Consider the following 10962-nt stretch of genomic DNA (forward strand, 5'->3'; position numbering starts at 1 on the left):
CTCCCCCAGATGGCCAGCCTCGGAAGGCCTCATCGCCTCAAGAGGCGCCGTGGTCTCCGAAGGGAGCCACCGATACTGATGCACCCAACCTTGTAGAGCACCCGGTGTACTTCGTCAGCACGGTGTTGCTGGATGCGAGGGCACGATACCCCATGCCTCAGAAACTCCTCCTCACGCTACTGGTGGCCTCGCGCAAGCTGCGGCACTATTTTCAGGGTCACCCCATCAAGGTTGTCTCGTCATACCCCCTGGAGAGAGTGCTCAGGAGCCCTAACTTAGCTGGAAGGGTCGCTGAGTGGAACATAGAACTACAAGTGTTTCAGCTCGAATTCAGCACGACCAGAGTCATCAAGGGAGCAGCGTTGGCGGATTTGTGGCAGAATGGACGGAGGCACCAGGCCTCAAGGCCGACGAGGATCGGTCCCTCTCCCCGGGAAGCGAGGCGCCAGAAGCTGGGTCATGTACTTTGATGGAGCATTCTCCAGGCATGGCGCTGGGGCTAGGGCGGTGCTTATATCGCCCACTCAGGATAAGCTCTACTACGCTGTGCAGCTCTGTTTCCAGCAAGGTGAAAAGGTCTCCAACAACATAGCGGAGTATGAAGGATTAATAGCGGGCTTGAAGGCTGCAGCTGCCCTGGGGGTGAAACGCCTCACCATCAAGGGCGATCCGCAGCTCCTTGTCAATTTCTCCAACAAGGTGTACGAGCCGAAGGATGAGCACATGGAGGCCTACCTTGCGGAGGTCCGCAGGATGGAGAAGTAGTTCTGGGGGTTGGAGTTGCAGCATGTGCCCCGTGGCACCAATCAGGAGGCCGACGACATCGCCAAACGGGCGTCCAGGCGGCTACCTCAGGAGCCTGGCATTTTCGAGGAGCGGCTCTTCAAGCCCTCGGCCCTGCCGTCATTACCAAAAATGGCTCAGCCCCGGGAGGAGCTCCCCCAGCCACCTGCCTCAGGAGCCCCGGCCTGTGGCCCGGCCTCAGGAGCACGCCTGCTCCTGACGATGGAACCTCAGGAGGGATGTTGGATCACGGAGCTCCGGAGTTACTTAACACAAGGGACCCTGCCGGAGAAGGAGGAGGAAGCGGAGCGAGTGGCACGCCAGGCCACGGCATACTGCATCAAGGATGGAGAGCTCTACCGAAAGCGACCAAATGATGTATCCCTGCGCTGCATCTCCAGGGAGCAAGGGAAGGAACTGCTGGAAGATATACACGGCGGAGACTGTGGGCATCATTCATCATCACGGACCCTCGTCGGCAAGGCGTTCCGCAGTGGGTTTTATTGGCCCACCGCGCTCAATGACGCCGTCGAACTAGTGAAAGCTTGTGAGGCCTGCCAGTTCCACGCCAAGCAGATCCATCAGCCAGCAGGAGGCCTGCAGACTATACCCCTTTCGTGGCCATTCGCAGTCTGGGGGCTGGACATCTTGGGCCCGTTTCCTCGGGCGCCAGGGGGCTACCGCTACCTCTACGTCACCGTGGACAAGTTCACCAAGTGGGCTGAAGTAGAGGCTGTCCGCACCATTCCCGCGGGCTCCGCGGTCAAGTTCATCAAGGGCATCGTAAGCTGGTTCGGGGTGCCGAATCGCATCATCACGGACAACGGTTCACAGTTCACCAGTAACCTCTTCAAAACATACTGTGCTAACCTTGGAACGCAGATATGCTACGCTTCGGTGGCGCACCCCCGAAGCAACGGCCAGGCCGAGCGAGCCAACGGGGAGGTCCTGAGGGGCCTCAAGACCAGGACATTCAAGAAGAAGCTGGAGGCCTGCGGCAGAGGTTGGTACGACGAGCTTCAGTCCGTGTTGTGGTCCATCCGCACAACCGCGACCAAGCCGACTGGAGAGACCCCGTTCTTCCTGGTCTACGGAGCCGAAGCGGTCCTCCCTCACGAGGTCAGACGTCACTCCGCGCGGGTCCTGGCGTTCGACAAGGCGCAGCAGGACGCCATGCGGGGGATGGACCTTGTGCTGGGGGAGGAACGTCGCCGAGAAGCCGCGCTGCGAGCGGCGAGGTACCAACAAGCACTGCAGCGGTATCACTGCCGCAACATCCGCCCCAGAACTCTTGAGGTAGGAGACCTCGTGCTCAGGCGGGTTCTCTACAGGGAGGGCCTGCACAAGCTCTCTCCCATGTGGGAGGGCCCGTTCAAAGTTGTTCATGTTTCCAGGCCCGGCTCCACGCTTTTGGAGACTCAGGAGGGGGCGCCAGTCCAGAACGCATGGAACATCCAGCACCTCCGGAGGTTCTACCCCTAAAAAGGCCCAGAGCCTGTGAAGAAGGCGAATGCCTATGAAGCTGTCGCGTTTTGGAAAAGGCCCGGAGCCTGTGAAGAAGGCGAATGCCTGTGAAGCTGTCGCATTGTGGAAAAGGCCCGGAGCCTGTGAAGAAGGCGAATGCCTGTGAAGCTGTCGCATTTTGGAAAAGGCCCGGAGCCTGTGAAGAAGGCGAATGCCTATGAAGCTATCGCGTTTTGGAAAAGGCCCAGAGCCTGTGAAGAAGGCGAATGCCTGTGAAGCTGTCACGTTTTGGAAAAGGCCCAGAGCCTGTGAAGAAGGCCAACGCCTGTGAAGCTCGCTGCCCGTGACACTCTCACGTAATAATGAGTTGGGGCTGTACACGCCCCGGAGTCTCAGGAGCGCCGGCCTCAGGCCCTGGGGCTCCCTCCCACGCCCAGTGGCAGCACTTAGCTCCGCGCTGGTGAGAAGACGTCGAAGACTAGATTAGGTGCCGGACGCGGCTTTTCATTTGCTTTCCGCAGTTGGCTTGTTCCTTCTCATTCGAGGTTTTATTGAAGTTGTTGCCGTCTTTGGCTTGTGGTTCTTCGACTTTTCGCTCTCCTGCCTCGATTTCTCTTTTGCAAGGCCTCACGAGGGAAGGGGGCAGCCGAGCGCCCTCACGAGTGTTCCTACCCTACTCATTCAAGGGTTTCGCGACCTGGGTCCATTGCAGGAGCACCCCTCCAGTCCGCGCCCCACGGGCACCGCGACACGAACACAGGGCCTGGGTCGGTCGCCCCCCACGGCTGGGGCCGGGAGCTACCCACGCGCGGGCACGAAGCTGGAAGGCACGATAACGGAAGCAAATGATGATTAATAGCAATAACCCAAACACGCCCCCTCGGGGCTCCACACTACTGTCTTTTTGCGTAGGAAAAAGGAAAAGAAAGAACAAGTCAGGCGCAGCCCGTCTCACACCGGCCTGCAGGGAGGACTCGAGCCGCCCCAGGGGCTCAGGCGGACTCCCTCTCGCGCTTCACCGAGGCGCGACGGCGGGCAGACACGCCACCACCCCCAAGCAGATACGACGGTGTGGAGGCTGACCGCGGCCACCGCTAGAAGAGTCGCCGCTTGAAGAAGAACCGGAGAAGCTTGAGAAACCCTGAGCGCCGCCAGGCACGCGAGCGCTGTCCTCTCCATCGTCGTCGGAGCTGGGTTCCCGACCACAGTCGTCGTCTTCAGGGCAGCACCCTGCGCGGCGACCATCTTCCCCAAACACCCTCACATAGAGGGTGGCATCGCCGTCAAACTTGAAGTGCAGGGTGCACCGACGCCTCGGGCCGCGCGCGCGGGCAAACGTCTGCCAACCACGGGCCAAGGCCAGGCTCCCAGCTGCGGAAACCTCCAGTGAAGCCCATGAGGCCCGGCTGCAGCAGCCGTCGGCCTGGAGCCAGAGGCCGCCCGGGGCACCGGCCGGAAGCTCGCCGAGGAGGAAGCGAGGAAGCGGAAGCCGGGTGCTAGTCGGCTCCGCCGACCACACGGCGAACTCCGGTAGCACCTCTGCAGCGCGAAAGCGTGGCCTAGGGGGACGCGCGACCAAAGCGCGCCCCTCGGCCGCAGCAGTCCGACCGTCACCATGCTGGGAATCGTCTCTGCGGCCGCGGGGAGCTGCCGTGGAGGCCACAGGATGCTTGCGAGGGCGCCCTCGGCCGCGCTTGGGCGGGGAAGAGGCATGCTCTACCCGGTGAGACTTTCCCTTCTCTGCGGCCGAGAACCTCCTCGCCAGGGCCATGAAGAAGAAGGAGAATCAAGGGGGAATGAACTGGAAGGGCGCGCGCCATTCCGTACTTATAGCCGGCGAAGGCCAACCGCCGACCTCCATGATCGCAGGTAATCATGACCCGCTTTGCATGCAGGGACTTGTCCAATCTGTGCAGTTACCGAGGCGCCATGGGGAAGTGGAGACGCCCACGTCCAATCAACCGCCACGCGACGCCCAAGACCGCAGGCTGTTAGGGCCTGCGGCGCTTCGCTCTTGCCCTTCCGCCTCCCCGCACGGCCAAGTCCAGGTGCGCCTTGGGCCCGGGGGCTACTGTCGGTGTTCTGGGAATGGGGGTCCCCAGACTTGCCTGCCTGCGGCCTGTGGCATGGCTTAAAAGGGGGCCCAGCACGGCCCATCTTCGTCAACACAGACCCAAGACCCTCGCGAGGGGCCAAGCCTCGCGGGGCGGACGACACGGAGCTTCCTCAGGCACGGCCTCACCAGGCTGGCTCGCGAGGAGGCGGGGAGATCAAGGAGGGGTACCTCACGAGGTGCCCATGATGCAAGCCATGACGACCAAGGGCGCCAGGCGGGTGCCAGCCCGCGCAGTGTCCTCCCTTCCTCTTTGGTGCAAAGGGGGCAAGCGCAACCGCGGAGTACCGAGGCATCAGGCAAAGGTTGCCATTTTGGTGCAACAAGACCAAGACCAGGAGGACTGTAGGACGGAGGTCATTGTGGAGCCCAAGACGGCGTCACCACCAGAGCTTTGTGCAGGCGAAGACTACTTTTGTCAGGGTATCTAGTACTAGCTGTCCCCCTTCAAATTAGCCCGCCATTGTTGGCTCCCTTCCCGCTCGATATTTGGGAAGAGGACCAGGGCCTCTATAAATGGGACCAGCCACCCACAAAGGAGGGGGGTTCAATCAGAGAGAGAGAAGGGTGGCTGAACTCCTCCCAGCAGTTCATCACCCCAGCCAAGAACAGACCCTCGCGAGGCTGTTCTTCCTTGTATCATTCATCATCGTCAGCCCAAGAGGCAATCCACCATGCCACACACTGGAGTTGGGTATTACACCACAACGGTGGCCGAACCAGTATAAACCTTGTGTCCCTTGTGTTCTTTCCATAGTTTAGATCTTAGCGAGGGGGAGGGGTGCAGGTAGGTAGGAAGTGAAATATCCGCGCGCACCCCAGTGTTCGAACCTCAAGGGTCTGCCGGAACCCGAAATCCGACAAAAAGAGGCACGGATCACTAGGAAACAACATGAACATATGGCATAACGACAAAAACAGAACAAGGACTTAGTGAAATTCTAAGTCCCTGAAATCAGCATTACCGATTACGCTACTTTGCAAGCTTGTGCTAGTCACCACAAACATCACAAAAATACATGGTAAGCACCTCTGTAAAGATGGCATGGCATATTACAAAACACATGTAGATCTCAACATCATATCATGCACACAATAATCATGGCAAAAATGACAAAATGCCATTTGCTGAAACAGATCTGACAATTACATCACATAGCCCTCTTCCAACAGCATTTCGGGCATCAAGATGAGCTCAAATGAAAATGATGCAATGAGATGAAATGATGTACTCATCGAGACAAACATTTTGATATGTTACATGCACAAATCGGAGCTACGGATGCAGAGTTGTGATGCAATGAACAGGGGCATAAAATATGAGGATTTGAGGACTTGGTCGATTCGAAAAAAAAACAAATGAGCGCGTTTTAGTTAAACGACACTCAGGGCGGCGGGTAGCAGGGCTTCTCACCTGCGTGGCCTTGGGCCGGAGAGATATGGAGCTGGGCCGGACTACGAGGCCCACGGAGGAGGTCAACGAGGCGACGTGGATCGGGCTCCTCCCGATCTCGTGCAGGGCGACGATGGCGCGCCGGTGCTCCAGGGAGCAGGAGCCGACGGGGATGAACGGGGGATGGGGTGGCGCTGCATCGGGGCGGCGTCGACCGAGGGCGTGCACCGGCGGAGGAGAGGAGCTCGTTCCGGCGGTCGGCAGGCGGAGAGGGCGCCGCGCTCCGGCGAGGAGGCGGCGATGCCCGGCGACGGGGGTATGACGGGGAGAGGAGGCGCGGCGAGTGGCGCGCTCGGGCGCTGGATCGGCGGCGGCGAGCGGCGTACCGGGCCAGGAGGGCCGGATCTGGGTAGCGGCGGGCCCGGCGGCGGCGGAGCGGGTAAGAACTGGCGGAGTGACGCGTGGCACGACGCGGTTGGGTGCGGGCGACGGCGGCGCTGACGTGGCAGCCCACGATTGGCCGGGGCGACGTGGAGGGGAGCGGCGGACATGTCCGGCACGGCGCAGATGCGTCCGGACGCGCGAAAGAGGAGTGGATCTAGGTTTAGACCCGGATTTCGGGGGAGATGCACATATTTATAGGTAGATGGAGTTAGGAGAGTCCAAATGAGGTGCGGTTTTCGGCCACGCGATCGTGATCGAACGAGATGATGGAGAGGTCTTAGGTGGGTTTTGGGCCACTTTGGAAGGGTGTTGGGCTGCAACACACACGAGGCCTTTTCGGTCCCTCGGTTAACCGTTGGAGTATCAAACGAAGTCCAAATGGCACGAAACTTGACAGACGGTCTACCGGTAGTAAACCAAGGCCGCATGACAAGTCTCGGTCCAATCCGAAAACGTTTAACACCCGCACACGAAAAGAGGTAGAAAGGGACACCGGGTGACATAGGAGCGCCGGATTGCAAAACTGACAACGGGGAAAATGCTCGGATGCATGAGATGAACATTGTATGCAAAAGAAAAGCACATGATGACATGATATGCAATGCATGACACGCAAGCAAAGACAAGACAACAACAGCAAATAACTGGAAGACACCTGGCACATCGGTCTCAGGGCGTCACAGGAGACGTCAAGAAACTGAGGAGAGCCGGATACCTGCCCGACGATATCGCGCGCCGGCTCCCAGATGAGGGGCAGCTCATCCCCACCCCCGAGGCCCATGAGAGGGTGGTATTCCTCACCCATTTCCTCCGCGGACTGGGGTTCCCTCTCCATCCCTTCATCCGGGGGCTCATGTTTTATTATGGCCTGGATTTCCACGATCTGGCCCTGAACTTCATCCTCAACATCTCGGCGTTCATCGTCGCGTGCGAGGCCTTCCTCCGCATCAAGCCCCACTTTGGCTTATGGCTGAAGACCTTCAATGTCAAGCCTAAGGTAGTGAGCGGCCGCCAGGCGGAGTGCGGAGGCGCCATGGTGGGCAAGATGCCCAACATCACATGGCTCTAGGGCACCTTCGTGGATACCATAAAGGGGTGGCAATCGGGGTGGTTCTATATCACCGAGCCACGCGACCCCGCATGGGTGGCGGCCCCTGAGTTCCGATCTGGCATCCCCATGCGGCTCACCTCCTGGAAAGAGAAGGGCCTGTCCTGGGGTAATTCAAAAGAGCTGACCGGACTCCAGTCATGTATTCAGAACATGGTGGGCAAGAAGCTCAAGCTTGTCAACATAGTCCAGGTTATGCTCGTCTGCCAGATACTCCCGTGCCAATAATGGGAGTTTACCTTGTGGGAGTTCAATCCGGCGCAGCACCAAACTCTGAACAGGCTCTTCGATACGACTCATGAAGATGCCTGGAGGGTGTTGTTCAAGAGCGTCGAGGTCCCTCCCCCCATTATTGAGGATCGTTGATTCAGCGCGAAGCGCCATGCCAGTGCAGTAAGTTGTTTTACCTTTCACAGGATACTTATTTTTTATATAGATTGACTCTATGCAGGATCTAAACTCCCGTAATTTTGACAGGACTGGCAGAAGATGGCCGGACAGATCGACTGTCCGGCTCCCTTGCCCGAAGGCCCCGCAGACGCTCTTCTGACGAAGATGCTGGCTCCGGCCCCTTATAAGGTGTCGGAGAAGACCAAGAAGGCCAAGGGAGCTCGAAAGAGTTCCCGACGCCAGGCGTCGTCAGACTCACCGTCCGATGACTCTGCGGTGCACTCTTCCCCCGAAGACGAGGAAGAGGAAGAAGAGGCTCCCCCACTGATTGGGGGAGGCAAGAAAAGGAAGGCCGCCCCAACTGGGGAGGCCGGAGGGTCCAAGAAGGGAAGGACTCTCCTTCCGGACAGCTCCACCGCTGCCAATGAAGGTGGAGACGAGTGGTTGCCCAGGGCGAAGCCCCCGGGGAGATCGTAAGTATTCGGATACCAAAGTAACCCATAGGATTCCTTTGTCGCATTGCTTTCCCTAACGCCGAACTCAATTGTGCAGGCCGCCCCGGACTAATATCGAGGTATCCTTGGACGGCTCCCTGGGCTCGCCGGACATGGATAGCGATCCAGTCCCGACCGCCACCTCCCCTCATCCAGCCAACGACGCTGAGGTGCTGTCTCAAGAGGCACCGGATCGAGGGGGGACAATCCCGGAGGCGCCTCGAGGCGACCTTCCAGACTCTGGGAGCCGAGGGGACGGGGTCCCCGAGAGCTCCGAGTTCGGCCCTCAGCCGAACACCGCGCCGGACCCTCCAACGGTTCTGAGCTCGGGCGGGCGGTCCCCTTCTAACGGGGGCGAGACGCCTGTGCTGGTGACTTCTGTCCATCCAGAGGCGCCGAACACTATGTTGGAAGCGCTTCACAGCGCTTCCATCGAGGAGGAGCACCGCACTATCATGAGTGCGGTGATCCAGAAGGTTCAGTCCGCTAAGAGCGGATTGACTGAAGCCTGTACTAGCCTTCTAACAGGCTTCGAGGTAAGTGTTTTAAAATGTAGTAGAAGTGTTACCGCATAGACAGTAGCCCCTGATGCTTTGTTCGGTGTTCACAAGGAAAAGCCAAACAGAGGATCAAATAATATCGTAGGAGTCTAATATAAGTATGTCAATATGCATATGCAGGCTTCGCTGCTGGCGTCCGCCGCAGTAACTGCGGAGGTCGCCGTACTGAAGGAGGCCCTCGAGGGGTCCCAGAAGGAGCTCGGCCTTGCTAAGAGGCAGATCGAGGAGAACAAGGGTAAGTAATACCCCGTCTGTAGATGAGAAAAAGGACGTGATTGCTAAATGACAGGATCATTGTATGTTTGCCAGGGGCCATGACCGAGGTGGCGACCCTGAAGCAAGCGCTGTCCCAGGCCGAAGAAAAGGCGGCCCAGGAGCGCACCGAGCGAGAGAGGCACGAGGCTCGGGTGGGCGAGGTGCAGCAAGAGCTCCAGGCTCTCGTGACAAAGCACGAGGCATTGGAGCTTGACTTGAAGACCAGAGAGTCTGAGCTTGCCGCGGCCCATGAGAGCGTGAAGAGTGCCAAGGCCGAGGCCCACAAGGCCCTTCAGGAGATCGACGCGATGAAGAAGATAGCGGTGGGTAAGGCTTTCTATATGCAAAGCAAGCATGTAATGGTGCATTACCGATTACTTACCCGAATCCGGAGCTCTTCAGGAGCATTCACAGATTTGCCCCGCAGTGTGTCCGATGCCGCATTATTCTACCAGGCCGAGGACGGAAGCTCGACGGAGAAGCTGTTCTGGTCTCAGTATGCTGAGGCCGAACATCCGGTGCCAATGAGCGACCAGCTGAAGCAGATGGCCGAGCTACATAAGGCGGCCGATCAGGCCATGAAGGGCTTCATAGTCCGGTTGTGGTCTGGCGACGCCCTTCCGAACAACTTCTTCAGCCTGGTGAGGCGGCTTGTGGATGCCTGCCCCGGCTGGAGGTTTTCAAGCGATCCGTCTGCATTGAAGGTGCACGCCGGGCCTTCGCCCGTGTAAAAACACAGTGGGTCAAGCTAGACGCCGTGAAGCTGATCAAGGAGGGGCCGCCGGAGGGCAAGGAGCACCGCCACCCCGAGATGTACTACAAGGGTGTTCTGCCGGGCGCCCGTCTTATCGCGGATGAGTGTTCGCAAAATGTAATATTTGAATGAGACTTGCTCATTTTGTCCTGTATGTATGAAAACTTGTATCGTATTCGCTATGCAACGCTTGTGTGAATTTAAAATATTACCTTCTGTTTGGCTGTTTATCCAATCTGAGAGATGGCTAGTCCTCGGCTTCTGCCCCCATGCCACGAGTGCCGGGGTGTTCGGGATAAACCTGAGCACTCTTGTTCCCATGTTTGGGTCCTTCGAGGGAGGTGCTCAACACAACGAACAAGGCAACCGGACTAATAATGCTTTATCACTCTCACTTAGCCATAGAATTCTATAATTTTAAATTTCGGCGAAGCCCCTCGTATTCGGAAGGCCGAATTCGGGGCGCGATACACGCCTATAAGCCAGACGGAGCCGGCCCCTCGCCCTAAGCGGCATAAGTCTTTAGGGACTCGAAAAACCTCGCCGAACAGCGACCAGTCTCTCGCCTTATCATGACAATCAGTTTTAGCTTTCTCTACTGAGGTGCTCGGCCCGGCAGAACCGGGGCACAATCGCAGTAGTTCTCCTAGCGCTACCTTAGCCGATAGAGCGGAACGTAAGGTACCAAAACATAGGAGCCGGGCAAACCCAACATTTTACCAAAGACATGATTCGGAGCTGATGCATATAATGCTATAAGTTCGGGGTGCCGCACTTGTGAAAGTGTTCGGACTTTTCACACCATATTGTGGGTACGTAAGCCCCTGGTGCATTGGCCGTACCAGAGTGTACAGTTGCTAGGCGTTATTAATGAACACATAGATATGTATATATATAACAAAAATGCGATAATAGTCATAATGTCATGTATTGTATATTGAAAAATTGCATTAAAGTAGAGTGATACAGATAGTGTAATAAGCAAAAGAGTAGGACTATGTCCCTTCCAAGGGCGGGCTGAGGAATTATATGAAATCTGTAATCCACCTGGGAATTCCGTAGTTGTCGGCCTCCTTGGTTGCTGTATCATGTGTTCGGCAATAGAGCTGCCAGACAGTGTTTCCAGAGATTGAAGTCCTGAAAGAAAAAGAAAAATAACCAAACGGGAAGCCCCTGGTGCGGTTTAGGCCGCGTTTTGGGGCGT

This window comes from Triticum dicoccoides, chromosome 6A (genome assembly GCF_002162155.2).
Source record: "Triticum dicoccoides isolate Atlit2015 ecotype Zavitan chromosome 6A, WEW_v2.0, whole genome shotgun sequence".
Taxonomy (NCBI): Eukaryota; Viridiplantae; Streptophyta; class Magnoliopsida; order Poales; family Poaceae; genus Triticum; species Triticum dicoccoides.